Source organism: Gossypium raimondii, chromosome 13 (assembly GCF_025698545.1).
Source record: "Gossypium raimondii isolate GPD5lz chromosome 13, ASM2569854v1, whole genome shotgun sequence".
NCBI classification, from domain to species: domain Eukaryota; kingdom Viridiplantae; phylum Streptophyta; class Magnoliopsida; order Malvales; family Malvaceae; genus Gossypium; species Gossypium raimondii.
Window position 1 is genome coordinate 41,824,918 of NC_068577.1, and position 7,576 is coordinate 41,832,493.

A 7,576-nucleotide genomic window follows, 5' to 3' on the forward strand; every position below is an offset into this window, starting at 1 on the left:
TACAAAACTTTTATACGGAATCTCTATTGTATCTTCATCTTTTTTTTCTTTTGAGAGGATTTTTGTAGAGAATTGTTACTATTCAATTTTGTTTTTTCTTTGCAGAGAATCTTTATTGTTTACCTCAGTCTTTTCTTTGCAGAAAACCACTCCTGTTCATCTCCATCTTTTCTAACCTATTCAATTTCAATTAGAAACAATAGTCCTTTTTGACACAGGAGCAGATCAAAATTGTATAAGAGAAGGCATAATTCCAATAAAATACTATGACAAAACACTAAAATCTTTTAAAGCTATAAATGGTAAAAAGTTTAAAATGTTGGATCTAGTGCTCTAAGTGTAGTATATTTGTTTGTAAATTTGTAATTTTTTCGAATAGATTGGTTAATAAAATAATTCATGAATTACATTAATTTACTTTGTATAATGTCCTCATGTGGTTTTTGCATGTAAAGCAAAATAGAAGCAAATATTGACACACTGGTTGTCTAATGCTTAAACTAGTATTACACGATATTATGTGGTCAGATCGTAATACGGAAATACAATTTATATTAGTAGATGAACTTAAACATGTCCTTAGTCTAATTGGAAATGAGTAAACTAATTGAAAGACTAATATGCCATCTATCAACTCCAATTGGGTATGTAACAACCCAATACTCACGGGTGTCGAAAAATACATTTTCGAGACTCCGTTTTCGTAAATTAGACTCGTAAATATAAGTTAGTCGTGTGATTAATCAGGTTTTAGTCAGGTGAATTTGCATAAATTATAGATTAAAGAAAATTTAAGGGACCAAAGAAGCAGTTATGCCATTGGCATTAAATGAGGCCACATAAAATTTAAAACATGTGAAAATTTATTATATATATTATAAAATAAACCTTAAATGTTAAGTAAATATATTATAATAAAATAAAATAAAAGGAAAAGAAAGAAAGGACAAACAAAATAGAAGGGAAAAAGAAAGAAAAAGGAAAGAAAAAGAGAAAGACCAAAGCTAGGGGTTTGAAAGTTTCAAGTTCAATTGGTTAGTCAATTTAATTCATTTTCTTGTAATTTTTATGTTTTTGGAATCTCGTGTTAAATACTACCGGACTCATGTCGAAATTTTAGAAATTATTGAGTTTTTAAGTGTTTTCTATGTTGAATAATTTTAGTATTAGAGATTAAATTGATAGATTTTAAGTTAGAAATGAAAAGATTGAATTGTAGAATAAATTATAAATTTTGAGTAATAGGGACTAGATTGTAAAAATTCAAAAATTAGGGATTTAATTGAGATTAGAGAGTTAAATTTAGTTTAAAGTAGAATTTGTATGAAAATATAAGATTAATTGTGAATAAAATAATGTTAGTCTCGGTTTAGGGACTAAATTGAAATTTAGGCAAATATTGAGAAAAAATTGAAATATTCAATATGAAATTGAATTGTGTTGTATTGATGATTTTTAATTGTTTTAATTCTGTAGCTGACGTCGTACCGAAAACCTTGACTAAATAGGGAAAAGATAAAGTCGACGAGGAATAGCTCGAAATTTCCGGTTTGTATTTCTATAATCCGAACTTAATTATTTTGTAACACCCCCTACCCGTATCCATTGTCGGAATAGGGCACGGGGCATTACCGGAGTTTACTGAACATTTTCAATAATTCTGAATCATTTATTATTCATATTCTGAAAATAATCATAACGTCCCTCTATTGGGCTCTCGAAGCCCAAAACATTTATTAGGAACCTACTGGGATTAAATCGGAATCATAGGGAATTTTTGGCAGAATCCTAAATATATATATAGATTTTATTTTTTTTATTTCCGAATTAGGTGCAGGGTTCATACGGGCATATCACATAACAAATCTTTTCATAAGAAATTGCATAACTGAAACCTTTCTACTCTTTCATAAGCTCAATTATATTTTTATCTAAGCATTACCATTCCAATGCACCTTATAATTAAACATATTATCATTCAACAGTAATTTGGCACTTGCCTAAACTTCAAGCAACAACATTGGTTAGCGTACTTTAATATTGACAAACTTATTTTCTCGCCATGTCTCACTTAAATTTATTACTCGTCTTAATACACATAATTTTCCTTGTATCAACGTATCAAATATAGTCTCATATTTACATGTCATGATACATATCCTTTTCTTGTTGTTTCTTCTTAAATATTAATTATTCAATTCATTATGACAATATTTCATGTACCATAATTTTTTATAAGTTCAATGTATCTTTATTCCATGAGAGTTCATAATCTTGAATATGCATAATTATCGTGCAAGTTTCACATACATGTATTTTTCATGTCATATTTTAGTATATCAAATAATTATCATTTCTATGTATTTCAAGTTTAATTTCATGGTTTTATGTACTTATCATTTTCTATTTTTATCCCGTTGAATTTCTCGGAATTTCGATGGATTTTCAAGGGTACACTTTAGTGTACAAATTCGGATCCGTCAATTCATATTCATGTGCGCACATTTTTCAATTCAGAGAGCACACTCCCACAAACCTCATTTCTTACAGCGGGATTATCAGTCCAGGCTAAATCCCCTGTAATATAAACTCATAAAGTATTGTCGGGATTATTAGTCCAGGCTAAATCCCCTGCAACGACAATTACTCTAATGAGCTTGGATTTGAATTACCAATCCAGGCTAAATTCAGACCCTAATTCGGATTACCCGTCCGGGTTAAATCTATTTTCCACATATTCTTCGGGAGGGCTATATCAAGATCACCCGTCCGGGCTAGAGCTTTTTCACACATATTCTTCGGGAGGGCTATATCAGGATAGGATCACCCGTCCGGGCTAGATCCTTTTTACCGTCAATTCCTTTTCAAAGATCCATCGAATTTTCCTTCCATTCAACCAGGATTTTTTTTTCTTTTTATCAAATATATCAATGTTTCATCAATAACATACATTTCAAGCATATAAGAATATAATTCAAGTTACACGAACTTATCGGGCTAAATTGCAGAAATATCAAAATTAAGGGACATTTTGATAATTTTGCAATTTTCTCGAATTTCCACCCAAATCTTGATCTAAATTAATATTTCATTTAATTTATTAATTTAAATGATAAAACAATTCATTTCATGCAATTTGGTCATTTTTACATTTTACAAAATTACCCTTAAAATTTTACTTTTATTCAATTTAGTCATTGAACCTAAAACATGTAAATTAGCTATTTTAAAATAAACTCATATTATCTGAATATTCACATATATTATTTTCCTCCTCCTCCACTCCATTCCACATCCTTGATACATATATTACCACTATTTACTTGTTTATTCATAACAAGCCGTTCACTTGAGTTATAGTCACTAAATTAATTATATCTTAAGCTACAGAACTCTGAATTGAGATCCGTAAATTTTATCTAAAACTAGACTCACATATATTCTTACCATAAAATTTTCATAATTTTTGGTTTATCCAATAAGTTCAGTTTATTCTTTAAAGTCATCCTTGTTCTGCTATCTGACAGTCTTGACCCTTCTTCATTAAAAAATAATTATCTCCTTGTACAGGATTTGAATGATGTTCTCGTTTGTTCCTTTTTAAAATAGACTTATTAAGGATTCTAATAATATAAATTATAAGTCATAATAATTTTTGTACAATTTTTAATGATTTTCCAAATTTAGAACAGGGAACCCAAATTCATTCTGACCTTGTATCACAAAATTTAATATATCTCATAATTTACAATTCCATTGATTTCATCGTTTCTTCTATGAGAAACTAGACTCAATAAGATTTAATTTCATATTTTTTAATCATCTAATTAAATTTCCATGATTTATGGTGATTTTTCAAATTTAACCTACTGTGTCTGTCCAAAATTGTTTTAGTGCAAAATGTTGATTACTAAATTTATAACACCCTTATTCCCTTTCTCTATAGTATTTCCCATCCCTTTCTCTTATTTTTCTTTACTAAAATATCAAGAACATAGAACCTTATATAATAAAACCATACATTAACATCAATTTCATACTTTTCAATAATATCAAACTCAAAATATATTGAAATCTTGATGTTCTTACCTTGATCTATTTATTTCAATCTTTAATTTGATTTTCTCTCTCCTCCAACCTCTATTTCTTGAATCTAACTTGATATTCTAGCTCCCCATAGCCTCCTTATCAATTTTCTCTCTTGATGGCTATGGAAATTTCTTTGAATTCTAAGTGAAAATGGTGAATTTTTGGTGTGAGGACCAAATTGTAAAGAAAGCAAAACTTTCTTTCTTTCTCTCTTCTTCTCACGTTGATGCATGGAAAAATGGTGGGATGATGGCTTCCATCTTTCTTTCCACACATATATATATACACTAAATAAAATAATAAAATATCATTAAGAAAAAAAATCAAATCAAAATATAATAAACTAATATTTATTTATTTATTTGATCTAAAATATCTCCAACATCATCATTATTTTATAGTTTTCTCTCTCTTCTAATTGACCATTTTGCTCTTCTAAAATTCCATCCTTGAGTCATCACTTAATTTGGTAAAATTACAATTTGGTCCCTCATAATTCTTCATCTATTCAATTTGGTCCCAATTCGTCCATTTTCCTTAGGTTCTAGATTATTCCACCCTTAAAATATTTACACTATTGATCCTTCAACTTTTTCATATTTACATTTTAACCCCTCAAATTTTGAGTATTTACTATTGGGTAACAAAACTTTTCTCACTTTTACAATTTAATCCTTTCTTGAATTAATATGTCATAATATACTTCCCAATGTTGTCATAACTCAAAATTCTCCTTTCTGTCACTTTATTTCCTTACTATATCAAAAATAAGATCTTATTGTAAAAATTTTCGGGGTATTACATATTAATTATTGTATTTTGATTAAATGTTTATGGTAAGTGATTGAGGTGAGTATTTAGCATTTTGATATTGAATTGAATTTATATGTATATGTGATTATATGAAAAATTGATATTGGATATTGATTGTTTTTGAATTGTGAGTTTCAACCCTATTAACTGTATCGGGCTGAGTCGAATATAGATGACATGCTATAGGATTGGAAGATTTCATGGATTTCTTCGACTTCGAGTCGATGAGACACTGGGTGTCAATTTACTACTTCAGATTAATTCGATGAGGCACTAGGTGCCAATTTACTTCGGTTTAGCCGATGAGACATTGGGTGTCAAATTATTACTTCAAATTATCTTATGAGGCACTGGGTGCCAAACTGTGTGTTTTGGTTGGATCCGTGTATCCATCTGAGTCCGAGTAGTGTTAATAGGGTAATTAATTGAAATTGCATTATGATTGATGTTAGATGATATTGTATGTGAAATGAAAATGGGACAGTGAATTGAAATATGAATTGAGATACATGAAATTGAGTATTCATGAATTGTATATGGAATGAACAATATTATTGTTTAAATGATATGTGTATTATATTGTGAAAAGCTATTTATATAGCAAGTATGAAAATTGAGATATTGTGAAACAAACGAAATGTGATATGGTTGTTGTAATATTTAGATAGTATATTTGTGATTTCATATCTTTTGATATTCGGATTATAGAAATACCACTGAGTTTTACTCAGCGTACGGTTTTGTTTTCCATGCGCAGGTTAGGTACTTAACTTTTGATCACCGATTCAGCATCCAACAACAATCCCGAACTCAAATGTGGTGATGTTTACCTTTTGTGTTGGCATGTACCTAGGGTGTCTAAATATTAATTATTTTGTGGATTGATTGTAAATAAGATTATAAGTTAATATTGGTTGGTTATATATATGTGTGTTTATGTTTGAGGTCATATTATGGCATGTTAAATTGATGTTTAAGTGTTCATAAACTAGGCAAAATGGATTAAATTTGGTATGTTTATAATTTGGATTTGAATGATTTTTTGATAATATAAATAGATGATATAAATGTGGTACCAATGAGGGTACATTGGTTAGGCACTTAGGATGATTTGTTTTGACATGATTTGAATGTGTTTAAATTTATGTCTGTTTGATCTGCAAACTCCGGTAATACTCCGTAACCCTATTATGGCGAGGGATATGGGTTGGGGGTGTTACAGGATAGATGTCTTGTATTGGGCATCAAATACCAATTGTTAGCTCAAATAATCAAATTGAAATTGCCAAGAGGGGAGTGAATTGGCTTTTAAAAATTTTGTGGATACTAAAGAGAAGGGATAGAAAATTGAACAAAAGAATCTAGAGTAGTTCAGCCTCAATTGCCTATTCCACTATCTTAGCTTTCCACTACTAAGGATTTCCCAAATTCACTAATTTGATAACCTTTTAGGATAAGGTTTAACCTTACAACCTCCCTTAAAGTTTTTACCTAAACCTTAAGATACAAAGCCTTTCAAAGAGGTACAAAGAAGCAAATAATGAAATAGTCCTTACAAGATCAAGGTGTTTGCACATTAAGCTCAATTACAAAGAAAAACATTTGAGCTAATAGAATAGCAATGAACCTCACAAATGTATGAAAGAAAAGTATGGAAATATTTTGCACAAAAGTTATTTGATTGATCTTTTTGCTTGAACATTCTATCTTATTGTTGTAGGACCTTTAGAAGATGGTATTTATACCATCTAATTCATTTCCAATTGTTGGGGTTGTTGTGGAAGTTAATAGAGCCGTTGGGATAAAAATATCAGTGCATTTAATTCACCTGCAACAAAAGGTATCGATACTATTTGGAAAATATCGATAATTTTAGTATTTAATTCCTTGATTCAGTGACCGTTAAAACTGATAAGATTGATACCAAGATATAATTATCGATACCAAATAAAATGTATCGATACTGGATTGATACTTAATGAATACCTCAAAATGTCATAATGCTAATTTCGTATCGATACTAAAAAATGTATCGATAAAGCGTGTCAAAATCGATATCATTTAAAAAGTTATTGATACCTAGCAAAAAGATATAGGTACCGTATTGATATTTGGTAACTCATTTGCAAGTTAGTAGCCTATTTTGGTATCGATTTCTAGAGATTTATCGATACCTGACAAAAAGTATCGATACTTTTTGGCCTAGAGCATTTTTAACTTATTTGAAAATATTTTGAAGTATTGTTTTTAATTTACGGCCTTGAAATTTTTCTAAGTATAAATTTGACATTTTGTATTTTAGAAATAATTTGAATTACGCTTTGCCAAGTGTTGTTTAAAATGATTTTTATTCAAAACATAGTATTTGTTATATCAAAATGATTTTGTTAAATAAAGTTTAGGTAAAAATTTTGGAAAAATGTTGAGAGAAAGATGAAGCTGAATTTGGGGAGAGAGGGACCAATGAAGATGAAGAAGATGGAGAAAATAAAAAATCTTTTAATAATTTAATATAAAAAGAGTATTCTTTTGATAGAAAATATTATTCTTTAATATTAAATTGACGTGAAAAATACATTAAAATATTAAAGGGTTTATTCGTCATTTGAGTTTTTCTTTCTTTTTACTATTACATATCTATTTTTCCCAACTAAACACATGAATACTACTACAT